The following is a 17,738-nucleotide window of genomic DNA, read 5'->3' on the forward strand; positions in this document are numbered from 1 at the left end:
AGATTAGATTTGCATTTCATTCATAAAAGTTCTAATTATTCTTGGAATTTCAACAGCTCTAAACCTATATGCACATAACAACATGGAATGTACAAAAAACATGTAGACCCAATTTGAAAGAACTGTAGAAATTATTTTAAATTGATCAGTGGGAGATTTTTTTAACATATTTTTCTTTCAATGAGGAAATGATTGCTTTCAGTTTTGTTTCAAACAAACTTCCAGGAGTTGAGGAGATACAAGAGAATAAATCAGAATTACTGGTTTTATGATGTCCATATACCCGAAACATAATAAAAGATTTCATATGTCAGGTATTGATAAGTGTTAAGAAAGAGAAAGTTAAATGAAGGTTGTGATACAGACAGTTATGGGGTAAGGGGTCTATTATTGAGTCCATGGTGAAGGAGGGCACCCCTTATAAAATAAAGTGACACACAAGAAGCCATAGAGTCACCCAAAAGACACCAAATGAAGGAAAACATTTCAAACAGTAGAACTAGCCAGTGTGCTGAAACAGAGGATGTAGAGTTCTTGGACAACTCTGTGTACAACAAGGAGATAGTATATGTACAGAGTGTGTGAGAATTCCTGGAGCGCCTAGGAGACAGATGACTTTAACTGATAGATCAAGTGGCTGAGTAATGAATAAAGAATAGAGATTCACTAGACATCATGTAATTACCATATAACAGCCATACAATTGATGGATTTAAAATTGTTTACCTAACATTTGGTATTAACTCTACCAAAAACATATAAACCGTTTTTTAAACAATAATTAATCAATAAGGCAAGTCTGAGATCTTCTGAGTTAGTCTGATACATTCTCTGACCATAATGAAATTAAGTTAGAAATGAAAAGACATATAGTAAAAAGTTATCAACATTTGAAAATATAAAAGGACTTGTACAAAATATATAGGTCAGTGAGCATATCATAAAGAAAATAGGTAAACTTTTAAAAATTGAATGACAAAAAAAATAATATGAGCAAAACCCCAGGGATTTGTCTAAGTCCACACTTGGAGAGAGGTTTACTGTTTGAATTGCTCACAATAATGAAGGGTATTTAAATACTGAATGATGTCATTATCCATCTTTAAAAGGAAAGGAATTGTGAATTAAATGAAGAAAGAAGAGGAAATAACCTACCAGAGAAGACATTGATGAAATTAAAAAGAAAAAATTACAGCGAGACCAAAGCTCTTTGAAATGCTTTTTTAAACATCCCTGAGTATTAGCAATTATTTTTGGGGAAAAACAAGCTTCTTAAATACTCTTCTGGAGAATACAATTTGTTGATTAGCTGCACCCACTTTGAGAAACAATTTGTAGTCACCTGAAGATGTGCGTAGCATAATATCCAGTGTTTTATACTCTAAAGCAGAAAAATACTATATTTGTTTTCTCAGGAGATACACACATGGCCTTCATAGCAGAAGCTAGAACATTGCCACCAGTGTGTATCTATTTCAAGAGAATTGATGAATAAATTGTGATTTATATGTATTTATATAGCATCATATTATAAATGAGTAAGCCCATTCAAAATGGATAATCCTCACAGTGATGTTTGAATGAAAGCTATAAATAAGATAAAGGAAGAATATATATGCATTTCCATTTAATATGCAGTTGAAAACATACACAACTGAACCTTATAGCTGTGGAGATGCATCATTAGAAGGATACCTACCCACCCTCCCCCAGAGGTAGTAGAGAGAGGGAAAAGATGTGATAAGAGGAGCGCAAGTAGATTCCAGTCACTTTGTGTTTGTTCCATTCCTGAAGGTGTTCATGATAGATAATATTTGACGTTATTATTTTTAGCTGCATATATTTATTATTTTATCATCTTACTAACAATTAAGTTTAATTGTGTAATTTTTCAAACAAAATTTGCTTTTGTTTTTGCTTTTTTCTAGTTCTTCCCATTTGTGCCCCATTTGTGGGTACCCCTGGTGTCCACTTTCTCACTTTCATGTTACAGTCTATACATAATTTATAAGAGCTTTTTGCATATGATATAATTTCTCCCAAGTGACTGTTAGAATGTATTGGGGCTGGACAGATTGCTCAGCAATTAAGAACACTGGCTGCTTTTGCACAGGACACAAATTTGATTCTCAGCAACCACATGATGACTCGCAACTATCTGTGTATCTCCATTTCCAGGCATCTGACACCCTCTTCTGCTCTCCACAGATACCAGGCATGCATCAAATGATCCCTAGACATGTACACAGACCAAAAATCCATACACAGAAATGATAATTTTAAAAAGAAAGATTCAAAGATTCAGAAACAAATTATTTTGCTTCTCAAAGATTTTTTTAACTGAAACAAACATGTTTCCTGAGGACCAAGAATGGTAATGCAGTTTTCAAGTAGTTTAAAATGATTTCAGATTTCTAAAAACAAAATAGCAATTTATAAAGTATTAAAATAAAACAATATGTCATGGCCGTGAAAGAGGCAACTGACAATACTAACTCAAGAAGAGATATGAGATGGATGTAATTTTTAAAAATTCAGTAACTGAAAAGATTCTTCTGAGAAGGGTAATTTAAATCTAAGTCATAAAAACATTCAGAAATCATCTCTCAGTAATTATAAAACACAAAAATACTCCCCAGTTCATCTAATAAGCCTTAGATGTCCACCTATGACAAAACATCAAGGCAATTCCAGCCTATGTCACTTCTAGTTAAGGGTAAAATTCAGCATTTTATATGCACACACAGCAGGGCAAAAGCAAAGTAAAAAGGTGTGAGTTGGAATGGCCACTTTCAAAAACTGACCAGGAAATAGTAAGTTTTCTGTGTCAAAACAAGATAATGACTATTTAAATGTGGTCTGTTACACAATATGTAGCACACCCTCTAATCCTACTGTTGGTCCAAGGCGGCCAAAACAAGAGCAAAGTGTGTCAGTATGCTTCGATAAAATTCTTCTTCCAGAAATGTAGCCAGGCTGCATTTTTGCCTAAGAGTTGTGGTTCATCTGTTCTTGACAAGGAGAGCATGAATCTATGTGTGCAACTACCCTGTACTGAATTATATCACTTGTGGGTATATTCCCAAGAGACATATCCACAATACCTTCAACAAACTATATTATATAAAGTGATTTTCATAGCAGCTCTCTACTTCTCTCTGTGTTTTCATGTGTGTATGCATGCATGTGTGTGATTGCTCATGTGTGTATATGTGTGCATGTGTGTGCACATGTGTGGTTCATGTAAGTGTATGTGTGTGTGCATGTGTGTATATCCCTGTGTTCATGTGGGGGAAACGCAGCTGCATATCCAATGTAGGTGCCTTCTTCAATCGCTGTCCATCTTATATATGGAGGCACAATCTCTCTTTGAACAGGGAGCTTGCTGGTTCAGCTAGTACAGCTACCCAGCTTGCTTTGGGGCTTCCAAGGGCTTTTATTGCAAGGAGCTGACAAACTGATCTGGAATTTTCCTGGGCTCTAGAAATCCAAAGTCTGAATGCCAAGCACTTTATCCACTGAGCCATTTCCTTGGCTCAGGCAGCATTATTCTTAATAGGTAATAACTTGAAACAGCTGTAATGCCCCTCAGCTGTAGAATGACTAAAGAAACTGAGGAATGTTCGTACAAGCAGTATTGTATTCGTTGAGAATGGAAATAGGTAAATTATCACACATACATAAAAATACGAGGATGAAGAAAATAGAAAAAAAATGCATGCTTATGATTCCAGGGATGAAAAACTCCAAAAGGAAGTAAAATATTTCTTGGAAGTGCCAGTTGGCATTTAAGTTCCCTTCTGTGAGTTAAGGGCCTGGGAGCGCCATGTTGGAGCCTCAGAGGTGGTGTTTGTCCTGCTGGCTACACAGATGTATCTGCTATATGGAAGGACACTGAGGTGGTTTTGTCTTTGATTTATAATATGCATGTATAATAGCAACTGAAACTGAAGAAGTGAAAAGATTAATAGATGGAGACAAAGTTAGGTTCAATGAGGAAATACAAGGGCTGTCTAACACTGGAAAAATATGTTAATGTAATTACCACATTAATCAATCCAAATAGAAGAATCAAGCTGAATAGATGAACAGAATCTCTTACTAAAATTAAAAACCCATTGATAGTAAACTAAAAAGGATTTCATCAATCTTTAAAAAAAGAACTTTCTTAATCTGATAAGGAACATATTTAAAAATCAGACAAAGCACCATAAAAATGATGAAGTATGAAAACATTGCACCAAGAACCAAAGAAAAATGAGGAAGAAAGACAGCATCCTACTTCTTGCATGATACTGAAGACGTTGGGCATAGTCCAGGATTACTCCAAGGAAAATTATTGTAAGGCAAGGAAAATAGTATGTCAATCACCTGTGGCATGGTTATCTAGAGATAAAATCTATGAATGAATACACTTACAATTGTAGTAAATTATGGGTAGTAAAAGACTACATCAGCTTTATTAAAAATTGCATCAATGGCTTTTTGCCCTCTTGGTGGCCTAGTGAGCAGGCATGGCCTCGACATGCAGAACGATGCTGCCGAGTTCATGGACCCATATGTGCCATGGAAATGCTCCACAAGTAACTGTATCATTGGCACCAAGGACCAGGCATCCATCCAGATGATGGAGCTGAGGGGGACAGGGTCACAGGCCTGTTTAATGGCCAGTTTGAAACCTATGTTATCTGTGGGGCCACTTGCAAGATGGATGAGTCAGACAACTCTATCCTCTGACTGGCTAAGGCTGATGGAATTGTCTAACAGAACTTTTGACCAGAAGAGATGTGGGAGTATTTGTCATAAATAAAAGTGAGAAAGTAAAAGAAAACAATTGGATCAGTATATAAATTACTTATAGCTCTATGGAGCAATGTTAAAATTTAATTTAAAAGCATCAGAACAGCTATTACCATTTTATTCAAGACTCATTGTACTTTTTATTTATATGTATGCATATGCTTGTATGTACACATACATATGTATGTACTGGTACTCACAGAGAGCAGAAGAAGGTGTTGGATGACCTGAAACTGGAGTTAAGTTACAATAAGCTGTAACTCCTACACATATATTGGAAGGAAACCTATTTATTTGCATAAGAATGTGAAACCCTAAGTTGGTATCTAAGCTGTTAGGCGTGGATACTTATAACTTGTGTTTTTCTACCAATTTCTCATGTTTAAAATTGGTTTTAGAACTCGACTGCCTTTGTCAAGGGGGTGATGACACCTACATAGCAAAGCTAAAACTCTTTGCATGTAGTTATTAAAACAGCACTTGAAAATGATGTAAATGTCTTTTGATAATTGCCAGAGAATTGTGGTTCTTTCCTTTTCTTGGTGATTCTTTTGGAATGGAATGAAAACAGCATGGAAAATAAGCAGAGAAGTTTTAGACTTGGCTCTTCTACTTCCAGGCCTTGCTGCCCTTTCAAGTCACCTAGTTGAAGAGCTGGAGTTGGGACTGCTAATGGAACTGTCCTAAGATACAGAAAACACTGGAGAGAGGCCTGCCTGCCCAGTCACTGTTCTGGACCTCACATGGACTTATCCATTGACTCGAGATGATTTGATCAAAGAAACTACAGCATAGAAAATATTTCGCTTTCCTCGATTCTCTTTTGCTATTAGGTTTTCTAGAGCTGACATTCGAATCTTATCATCCTTATCTGTATCTAGGGCAGCCCTGATGATGTTTAACTTCTTGCCTGCTCTTGAAACAGAGCTTAATACTCAGAGACCCAAAGTGAAGACAACAACATACATACATAGACAGGTAGATCCCTAGACTAGCAATCCCAGAATCTTCTGAAAGGTTCAGTACTCTAGGACATTAGCAAGAGTGGGACCACTTGCACTAAGGAAACAAGAAAAGTTTTAGGATGATATGGTACTAAATTAAAGCCAACTTTGCTTTGTTAAGTAGAGAAGTAATTTTGTTGTATGAAACTTTGGCAATTACAGAAGATTGTGAGTAGAGAAAAATATTATTTCATGTGTGTGTGTTCTATCCATTTACCCATTATTCATTTATCCATGTATCTGTCTACCCAGCCATCCATCCATCCCTTATATCGACCCCTCCACCCATGTATACACCCATTCATTCACATTTGACTACCCATTATGTGCCAGAGAAACAACAGAAATTCACAAAATTTGCAATCCTGGGTATTGCATTTTTCAGTCTAATCATATAAGTGACCAATCACATAAACACACAAACAAGAAAAATTATGCCAAAGACAAAGATAAATAAATATAGTAGCTTATTGTGATAGTGATATGGCCAATAAAGGGAAGAAGATTTTCGTTTAGCTCATAAAATGTCTCTTTGATAATTGCCAGAAAATTGTGCCTAACACAACAACCTAGAGCACGGAATTCACAACTGATATATGCTACATCCTTTTCTGGGTGTATGCTCACCTACTATCTCTCCAGCCCTGTGATCTCACAGCCCCAATTTCATTATTCCTTATAATTAAGGCTTCCCTGTGCATCATCTTAACATTTTGCACTGAGAAAACTTGTTTCCCTAATTTTCTCAAGGATCAATAAAAACAAATTAAAATAGAGGATTGGAGGTGTCTTCTTGCCACATTATTTTTCTGAAAACAAAAGATGTAGTGATATCATTGTTATTTCTCTAGAGGTCCCTAACTTTAATATAAAGCCATTTAGTACACTTTCAGATGGTAATAACTCACTGCTTCTTTCCCCTTCCTCCAGGGAACCAGAGAGAGGAGAAAATGCAGGTAGTCAAAAGGATGAGATGAATGAGAGAAGCCGCTGCCTCCATATTGTAAAAGACATTAAGAGATGTATTACGTTGATAGTCCATTTTCTGAAAGTAAGGGGAGGGGATGGGCAGTGTGACTTGGGGTGTGCAGCCCCTCGGCAAATGGAGAGGTAAGATGGAAGATGGTAAGGAGGAAAAAATGAGCTTGGCAAAAGCCAAGGTTGCATTTGGGAATGTGCTGAGCATTGGGGGAAATAGAAAATGGGGATGCTGTGTTTCAGATTCCAGTAATTTGAAAGACACAGCTCCATCAGATAAGACAATGAAGACTTCTTTCAAGACCCCCAGGGAACAACCAAAGGATCAAAGGCTGCATGTGTTTAGAAGGCAAACTGTCCTCCCGTGACAAGTGGTGTGGGAATTCTGCATTTCTGTGTGGGAGATTTAGTCCGGCATCGTGATTAGTACTGTAGGACTTGGTTTATGGTCACCAAGTTCATATCCTAACTGTAGACCACTCTGAGCCTTTGTTTGTTCACCTGTGACATTAAAAGCTCAATACCTACCCTATGAGGAGCTATGAGGATGAAATAAGATTATGGGCACACAGGACTTAAACAACAAGGGAATGGATGCTATTGCAGATGATGAAAATGATGAATTTCTTGACCTAAACGGAGTCCCTCTCTGATCCCCCACCCCTTTCACAGAACAGTAAATTCAGTCCTGCAGTCATTAAAAGTATTGATTTAGTAGATAAATATCTGCACTTAAATGTCTGCTGTGCTGGTTCCTAGCTGTATGAGTTAGTCATTGTGCTTCTGGACCCTCAACCATGTCACCCATAAAGTAGAGCGTTTCAGGTTGTAATTATAGTAAGTAAATATTCTGTGAACAAGATGCTTAGCCAAGTGCCTGGCACATATTACTTAACACTGTACAACATGGACAGGTGTTTGCAAGTTATAGCTGTTTTTATGGTTATGTTGTGAGATGGAAACAAGTTAATGACTGAACCGGGAAATAAATGTATTGAAACAGAATAAAATCAAGTAGGTAAAAAAATGAGCAGATATGTTGAAAATATGAAAAGTATAATTATTAAACTCAATCATAGTAACTGAGAAGCTGACGATGAGTAATTTTGATAGATGGAAATCTAAAGCCAAACAACAAAGATATTGGAACACACACTGAACTGTCAGGCAGACACAACATGTATCAACCTATGTAAAAGAAAATTAAATATAAAGAATCCTTGACACAAAGATCATGTTCCCCAATAAATAGTGCAATAAAACAGGAAATTTATTATCAAAAATATAGTTTATAGGATCTCGTGGACTTGACAACTAAATCACATACTGCTAAATTATACTTAGGTGCAAGGAAAGTCCTCTAGAAATCAAAGAATGAATAGTAATGGATCAGAGAATGGCTGGGCTTGTAGAACAGATCCAAAGCCACAATACAGGGGAATGGAATTTTAAAGTAAGTTACCAGATAGCAGACTTTGAAAAGCAATGGTCTATAAATACAGATAGCAAAGCAAACAAGCAAACAAATGAAAACAAACCACGGGAGAAGATGTTCCACATCCCCAGCCATTAGGGCAATGCAAGCTAAAACCACAGTGAAGCATGACACCACTATACACTCATCTGAATGGCTCACAGAAAAGCATCTATGACGTCAAACGCTAGTGAGGGTATGGAGAAACCGGACCTGTCATGTCTTTCTCAGGAAGCTAGTCTGATTTGTTTTGTTTTTATTTTAGTTTTTCAATTTGTAATTATGTTTGTGTACATGTGTGTGCATGTGTGTACCCAAGTGCCACTGCAAGTGCATGAGGAGGTCAGATGACAATTTGCAGGAGTTGGTTTTCTCCTTCAACATCGCAGGTCCTGGCAGTCAAACCAGGTCACCATGCCTGGCAGCAAGTGTCTTTACCCACTGAGCCTCTGGCTGCCTGTAGTCTGTTTAGTTTACAAGTGTGAAAGAGTTTGTTCTCCAACCCAGTGCCTGTATCCACAGACATTCATGACACAAACTAGAAACATCATCTTCACACAGAAGCTAGAATGTGAGGAGCCACACTGAAGTTATTCATAGTAATCCCAAATTAGAAACCATCCAAGTGCCTTTCAATGGCTGGATTATTAAACAACAACCACAAGGCAGCTGTCCCGTGGAGTACTACTAAGCAATAAACATATACAAACTGTTGATTCGTGACAACTTGGATGAGTCCCTGGGGGAAAAGTTCTTCTGAGACAGAATATTAAATGTTATTTCTTTTATAGAATTTCCTCCAAAGCAAAGTTATAGAGGTGATGGTCAGGTCACTGGCTGGGAAAGGTTTCAGTCTGGAAGGGAGGAAAGAGTGAGTGGCTTCCATAGGTGTTATAAATACCTTAGTCAGTTCCTGCAGCTACAGCACAGTTCCACAGACCAGGTAATCTCTAAGGATGAAGACATAGTTCCCACAGTTACAGATGTTGCAGGTGGTCAGGGATCACTCTTTGCTCCAAGGCACTACCTTGTCACTTCTTTCTCTAGAGAGAGCAGGGCTGGGTCCACGTGAGTGGCAGGGGTGAACTTACCTTGGGGCTTTACATAAGACAATAACCATGACTCCTCCCAATCACCTCCTATACTGTGCTTGAGGACCAAATGTCAGCATGGGCTTTGCAGGCATCTCAAACATGCAGCCCTTATTGGTACAGAAGTCCTGTGATGGTGTGCCTCTGTATTTTGATTATGGGGCTTATCACAGGAAGCTGCATGTGTTACGATTACATAAAATTAAACACAAATGTGCATAAGGATGTGTGTGTAAGGTCTGAATTAAACAGTGTGGCTTGAGATAGGCATAATTCCCTGTGTGCATTTTACATCAGATATTAACAGTCAGGAGGCTGGGTGAGAGTTCTCAGTGAAGTCTTGTATGGTTCTTTGCCACCTCATATGACTCTATAATCACTCTTATTTTCTGTTTTATATTTATTTTTATTATTTTTAAAAGCAATCTTATTTTACATACCAATCCCAGTTCCCTCTCCCTCCCTTCCTCTAACTTCCCCCACCTTCTTCCCACCCCACCCCCATCCACGCCTCAGAGAGGTTGAGTCCTCCCATGGGGATTAATCAAAGTCTGCCACATCATTGGACCAAGCCCCACCTTCCTGTATCTAGACTGAGAAAGGTATCCCTCCATAGGGAATTGGCTCCAAAAAGCCAGTTCATGCACTAATGAGAAATAATGGTTCCACTATCAGTGGCCCCATAGGCTGCCCAAGCCCCCCAACTGTCACCCACATTCAGGGAACCAAGTTCTGTCTTATGCAGGTTCTCTAGCTGTCACACTGGGGCCAGTGAGCTCCTTGCTTAGATCAGATGTTTATGTTGGTTTTACCAACATAGTCTTGACTCCTTTGTTCATACTATCACTCCAAAGTCCCTACAACTGAACTCCAGGAGTTTGGCCAAATGTATAGCTGTGAATCTCTGCATCTGCTTCCATCAGTTACTGGATGAAGGCTCTATGATGGCAATTAAGGTAGGCATCAATCTGATTATAAGGAAGGGCAGTTAAGGTACCCTCTCTACCATTGCTTAGATTCTTAGTTGTGGTCATCCTTGTGGATTCCTGGCAATTTCCTTAGTGCTATGTTTCTCATTAACCCTATAATGGCTTCCTCTATCAAGGTATCTCTTGTTATCCCTCTCTGTCCTTCCCCCAACTTGACCTTCTTGATCTCTCATGTTCTCTTCCCCAATCCTCTTCTCCCCTCCCTACACTCCTACTACCCACTCCCTCTCCCAACACTCCCAATTTATTAAGGAGACATTGTCCCTTTCCTCTTCTGGGGAGGTCCATGTATGTCTGTCTCTCTTAGGGTCCTCCTTGTTTCCCAGCTTCTCTGGGTTGTATATTATAGGTTGGTTATCCTTTTCTCTATGTCTAATATCCACTTATGAGTGATTACATACCATATGTGTCTTTCTGTGTTTGAATTACCTCAGTCAGGATGGTTTCTTCTAGTTCCATCCACTTGCCTGTCAATTTCAAGATGTCATTGTGTTTTTCTGATGAATAGTACTCCATTGTGTAAATGTACCACATTTTCATTATTCATTCTTCAGTTGAGGGGCATCTAGGTTGCTTCTAGCTTCTGGTAATTAGAAATAATGCTGCTATGAACATAGTTGAGCAAATGTTCATGTGGTATGATTGAGCATCCTTTGGGTATATGCCCAAGAATGGTAGATTGATGTCCAATATTCTGAGAAACCACCATATTGATTTCCAAAGTGGCTGTCCAAGTTTGCATTCCCACTAGCAAAGGAGTAGTGTCCCCCTTTCTCCACATCCTTTTCAGCATAAGCTTTCATTAGTGTTTTTTGATTTTAGCCATTCTTACAGGTGTAAGATGGTATCTCAGAATTGTTTTGATTTGCATTTCCCTGATAGATAAGGATGTTGAACAATTCTTTAAGTGCCTTTTAGCCATTTGAGATTCTTGTCTTAAGAATTCTCTATTTAGATCTGTAACCCATTTTTAAATAGATTATTTAGTATTTTGGTATCTAGATTATTGAGTTCTTTATATATTTTAGAGATCAGCCCTCTGATCTCTAAACAGGTAAAGATCTGTTGGTAAAGATCTTTTCCCATTCTGTTGGCTGCCATTTTGTCTTGTTGACTGTGTCCTTAACTTACAGAGACTTTTCAGTTGCAGGAGGTCCCATTTATGTTCAATCTCAGTGTCTGTGCTACTGGTGTTATATTCGGGAAGTGGTCTCCTGAGCCAATGCTTTCAAGGGTACTTCAAATTTTCTCTTTTAAGAGATTCTGTTTGGCTGATTTGTATTGAAGTCTTTGATCCATTTGAACTTAAGTTTTGTGCATGGGGATAGCTATGGTTCTATTTGCATTCTTCTACATATTGACATCCAGTTATGCCAGCACCATTTGTTGAAGATGCTTTCTTTATTCCATTTTATAATTTTAGCTTTCTTATAAAAAATCAGGTGTTCATAGGTGTGTGTATTAATATCAAGGTCTTTGATTCAGTTCCACTGGTCCACCTGTCTGTTTTTATGCCAATACCAAGCTGTTTTCATTACTATAGCTCTATAGTAGAACTTGAAGTCAGGGATGGTAAATGCCTACAGAAGTTCCAGTTTTGTACAGGGTTGTTTTGGCTATCCTAGTTTTTATTTTCTATATAAAGTTGAGTATTGTACTTTCAAGGTCTGTGAAGAATTATGCTGTGATTTTGATGGGGGATTGCACTGAATCTGTAGATTGATTTTGGTAAGATTGCTATTTTTACTATGTTGATTCTACCTATCCAATAACATGGGGGATCTTTCCATTTTCTGATGTCTTCTTTAATTTCTTTCTTTAAAGACTTAAAATTCTTGTCATACAGGCCTTTCACTTGTTTGGTTAGAGCTACCCCAACGTATTTTATGTTGTTTGTGGCTATTGTGAAGGGTGGTGTAACTCTGATTTCTTTCTCATCCTGTTTATCATTTGTATACAGAAGGGCCACTGATTTTCTTTTTTGAATTAATCTTGTGTCTTGTCAAACTACTGAAGTTGTTTATCAGCTATGGGAGTTTCCTGATCAGATTTTTCGAGTCACATTTGTAAACTATCATATCATCTGCAAAATTGAAATTTGACTTTCCTTCCAATTTTATCCTCTTGATCTCCTTTTGTTGTCTTATTGCCCTATCTAGAATTTCAAGTACAATATTGAATACATATATATAGAGAGAGAACAGCTGTGTCTTCTTCTAATTTTCATGGAATCAGTTTGAGTTTCTCTCCATTTAGTTTGATGTTGGCTGCTGGCTTACTGTATATTTCATTTACTATGTTTAGGTGTGTTCCTAGTATCCCTACTCTCTCCAAGTCCTTTTTTGTGAAGGGGTGTTGGGTTTTGTTGAAGGCTTTTTCTGCATCTAGTGAGACAATCATTTTTTTCAGTTGTTTATATGATGGATTACATTGACAGATTTTTATATGTTGAACCATCCCTGCATCTCTGGGATGAAGCCTACTTGATCATGGTGAATGATTTTTCTGATGTGTGTCTGTTGTTATGCCCTCCTTTTCATTTCTGATTTTTTAATTTGCATATTCTTTCTGCTTTGTGTTTAGTTTAGATAAAAGTTTGTCTATCTTGTTGATTTTCTCGAAGAACTAACTCTTTGTTTCATTGATTTTTGTATTGTTTTCTTTGTTTCTATTTTATTGATTTCAGCCCTCAATTTGATTATTTTCTGGTATTTACTCCTCCTGGGAGAGTTTGCTTTTTTTTCCTAGAGTTTTCAGGTGTTCTGTAGTCATTAGTGTGAGAGTTCTCCAGTTTCTTTATGTAAGCACTTAGTGTTGTGAACTTTGTCTTAGCACTGATTTTAAAATGTCCCATAAGTTTTGGTATGTTGTGCATTCATTTTTGTTGATTTCTAGTGAGTCTTTAATTTCTTCCTTTACCCAGGGGTGATTTCAATTGAGCATTGTGTTGTTGTTGAATTCTAACTTTAAACCATGGTGATCCAATAAGATGCAGGGGGTTATTCTAAATTTTTGTATCTGTCGAGGTTTGCTTTGTTTCCAAGTATGTGGTTGATTTTAGAGAAGGTTCCATAAGGAGCTAAGAAGAAGGTATATTCTTTTGGTTTGGGGTGGAATGATGTCTGTTAAACATAATTGAGTCATAACTTTTGTTACTTTATTTCTCTATTAAGTTTCTGTCTGGTAGTCCTGTCCAGTGGTAAGAGTGGGGTGTTGAAGTCTCCACTATTATTATGTAATTATGTGGAGTTTGATGTGTGATTTAAGCTTTAGTAATGTTTCTTTTACAAATGTGGGTACATAGATATTAAGAATTGAGACTTCATCTTAATGGATTTTTCCTGTGATGGATATGAAATGTTCTTCTTCATTTTTTAAATTAATTTTAGGTTGAAGTCTGTTTTGTTAAATATTAGGATAGCCATACCAGCTTGTCTCTTAGGTCTATTTGATTGGAAAATCTTTTCACAACCCTTTACTCTGAGGTAATGTCTGTATTTGACACTGAGGTGTGTTTTTTCTATGCAGCAGAAGGATGGATTCTGTCTTTGTATCCATTCTGTTAGCCTGTGTCTTTTTATTGAGACCATTGATATTAAGAGATATTAATGACCAGTGATGGTTAATTCCTATTATTTTTGGTTTTGGTGGTGGTGGTATTGCATGTGTGTTTCCCTTTTTTGGGTTTTGCTAGTGTGGTATTATCTATTGCCTATGTTCTTATGGGTGTAGCTAACTTCCTTGGGTTGGAGTTTTCCTTACAGTAATTTCTGTAGGGCTGGATTTGTGGATGTGTATTGTTTAAATCTGATTTTGCAATGGAATATCTTATTTTCTCCATCTATGATGATTGAAAGCTTTGCTGGGTATAGTAGCCTGGGCTGGCATCCATGGTTTCTTAGTATCTGTAGAACGTATATCCAGGACTGTCTGGCTTTCAGAGTTTCCATTGAGAAGTCAGGTGCAATTCTGATAGGTCTGCCTTTATATGTTACTTGGACTTTTTCCTTTGTAGCTCTTAATGTTCTTTCTTTATTCTGTATGTTTAGCGTTTTGATTATTATGTGGCAAGGGAACTTTTTTTGGTCCAGTTTATTTGGTGTTCTGTAAGCTTCTTGTACTTTCATAGGCATGTCCTTCTTTAGTTTGGGGAAGTTTTCTTCTATGATTGTGTTGAATGTTTTCTGTGCCTGTAAGCTGGACTTCTTCACCTTCTTCTATCCCTATTGTTCTTAGGTTTGGTCTTTTCTCCATGTCTCAGATTTCCTGGATATTTTGTGTTTAGAAGTTGTTGAATTTAGCAATTTCTTTGATCAATGAATTTATTTCCTCTATTGTGTCTTCAACACCTAATATTCTGTATTACATCTCTTGTATTCTGTTGGTTATGTTTGCATCTTTAGTTCCTGATCATTTACCCAGATTTTCCATTTCAAGCATTCCCTTGGTTAGTGTTTTCTGTATTGCCTCAATTTCAGTTTTCAAGTCTTGAACTGTTTGAACAGAATAAACCTGTTTGTTTATTCTTGGATTTCGTTGTTTTAAGAGATTTTTTTTTCCATTTTTTGTCTTTTCCTCCATTTCTTTAAGGGAGTTTTTTGTTTCCTCTTTAAGGGGCTCTATCATCCTCATAAAGTTATTTTTAAGGTTGTTTTCTTCTGCTTTGTCTACATTGGGATGTTCAGGTTTTGCTGGTGTAGAACCCCTAGTTTCTGGTGGTACCAATTGCTCTTTATGTTGTTGAATGTATTCTTACAGTGTCATCTACCCATCTCTTCCTACAGTGTGTACAGGTGGGGATTATGCTTTAGGTGATCTCTCTTCATCCAATTGGTGTAGCTGGGGCCTGTGGCTTAGGTGGCCACTCTTCTTCCTACAGGTGCAGGCAGATGTGTGCCTCTGCTGAGTGCTGATGCAACACTGAGGTTCTTCCAGGTGTAGGTGGGGCCAAGACTCTGGTAGTTGCAGATGCTGTGCAAGATGCTTGGAGTGTGGGGAGGCTGCTCCCAGGCCTCTGGGGCTTTGCTGGGTTGGTGGGGGCATGGGTGTGTCTTCAGGAGATAGGGCCAAAATAGTAGGGTCTTCCAGCTGAGGACCCAGACACTCAACTCCAGATGGGGGTGGGGCCAAGGCTCTGATGGCCATGGCCACAGTTACCTGGGGGATAACCTGGGGTGTAGTGAGGCTGCTCCAAGGTCTCTGGGGATTTGGTGGGTGGGGTTGGGGTATAATCATTCTCAAATGCTAAAAATGAACTAAGCATTCAACTCAAGAATATCAGAAAAAGTCTAAATGAGCAAGGAAAATATTAACTGAATAGAGGAGAATTTAAAAATATATATATAATTTAGTTCTTTGAAAAGAATGCTAAAAAAATGTCAGTTGATGAAGAAAGACGTGGTAAACACAAATATTTTTAAAGTAAGAATATAATGAATCCTGTGCTGTTGAACTGAGAACTTTGAATGCATATAATTATGGAAAAACTTAAAATGACAAACCTAGCATAAGGACAAAGAGAACAATTCAGTGGATCAATGGGATTAAAGAAACTGAAATGATAGTCAAGCAATTCTGAAAAACACTACGCCCTCAACAAGAAGGCACAAGATCAAGCCAGCCAAAAGTTTCAGTGTGGATGGGAACACCTCCCCAAGTTCCTACCTCTAACAGAGGAGCTACTGTTGTTTGATGGATACTGAGGAAAGGAGAGTCATTCTTCCTTGCGGATTTGGTCACTGCCAGCTAAATTACACATGTCCCAGTGGATGGCCACACACCCATGTGCATATGGGCAGCAGCAATAGGATTCAGGGGGTTATTAACAGCAACAATGATAACAATAAGAAAAAGAACATGAATTGGAAGGTGTAAGGTGTAAGTGTGGATGAAGTGAAACCACCGAACTGGACCACTCCATGTGTAGAAAGAAAAGATATAGTGATGGTCAAACTTCCAAGGCTTTATCATTGGGAGTGTGTAGGCAGGGAGAAGAGAAAACTGGAAGAAAAGCAAGTAGATTTTACAAAACAGTCAGCAGGGCCCGGGTCTTTGAGCTGACGGAGACAGTTCTATTGGTAAGAATTAAATGCCCTTGCCCTGGGTCAGTGGTTCTCAGCCTGTGGGTTTCACATATCAGATATCCTGTATATCAGATATTTACAGCATGATTTATAACAGTAGCAAAATTACTGTAATGAAATAGCAATTAAATTTTATGGTTGGGGATCACCACAACATGAGGAACAATATTAAAGGGTCATGGCATTAGGAAGGTTGAGAACGACTGACCTAGGTAGTTGGTGTGAGAGGGAAAATTAAGGGAAGTTCCTGGCAGATTAAAGGACGTTCCTGGTAAACAGAAAGCCCACCTATACATCTGCTGCTGTCCAGGACTGTCACCAGCACTGCCTTTTGGGGGGTGGGGGTTGCTTTGAACCCAACAGGAGGCAGTTGAAGTAGGGAGCACTAGGGGGAGATGGAGGCAGGTAGTGGTAGATAGGTATGATCAAAATACATATGAAAATTTAAAAACATAGATAAAAGCTACCATTAAAAACAACAGCTATATAGGTCTGTCTCAAAAAACTCAAAAAAAAAAAAACCCCAGCAAAACCGACTAAACTCATGTGACTGATGAACAGTAGGTTCTAACAAGTTATCAGAAGAGGTTCAATTCTTAACTTAATGCTATTTTTCCTAAAAAATTAAAAGAAAGGTAATTTAGTATCCTGTGAGAAGTTAGTGGGACCTTAATTGAAAAATCAGGTAAAAATTCAGGCACATTTTCGATGGTGATGTATAGAGAATGTATCTGAAACCAAATATAGCCAGTGGGTCCAACACTGCTTTCAAAAATATTAATCGTGGACACGGAAACTTATCTCAGGACTGAGTTAATTTCAGTAACAACATAATCCATTACTATAATATAAATGATATAGATCATATAGCTATTTACATGAGACAAACATTATTAAAACATTGTCATCAGTTTATCATTATATTTTAAAAGTCTTTGGAAAACAGGAAATGTGACCCTTGATATGGAACATTTAGGGAGTGAGATTCAAGATATCTCTATGAGTTCAAGACCAGACTGGTCTACATAGAGAGTACTAAGACAGACCAGGTTACAGAGTGAGAACCTGCAGTGGTTTAAATAAGAGTTACCCTATAGAATCATATATTTACAGGCTTAGTCATCCATAGGTAAACTACTTAGACGGATTAGGAGTTGTGGTCTTGTTGGAGGAGGTATGTCACTGAGAGTGGGGTGTGAGGTTTCAAAAGCCCACACCATGCTCTGTAATGGAACTATCAGCTACTTCTCTTGCACCATATCTACCTACAATCTAGCACCAATTGTGCCATGCTTCCTGTCATCATGATAGTGAACTAA

At 37.8% G+C, this 17,738-nt stretch overlaps 1 protein-coding gene and 1 pseudogene across 1 annotated transcript in view; both read left to right on the forward strand.

Moving 5' to 3' along the window:
- The window catches only part of Ptprt (protein tyrosine phosphatase receptor type T), a 783,865-nt gene that overhangs the window by 367,692 nt on the left and 398,435 nt on the right, over positions 1 to 17,738 (forward strand). The gene's annotated exons all lie outside the window — the stretch shown is intronic.
- Positions 4,526 to 4,776, forward strand: LOC100771581 (annotated as a pseudogene).

This window comes from Cricetulus griseus, chromosome 6 (genome assembly GCF_003668045.3).
Source record: "Cricetulus griseus strain 17A/GY chromosome 6, alternate assembly CriGri-PICRH-1.0, whole genome shotgun sequence".
Lineage (NCBI taxonomy): Eukaryota > Metazoa > Chordata > Mammalia > Rodentia > Cricetidae > Cricetulus > Cricetulus griseus.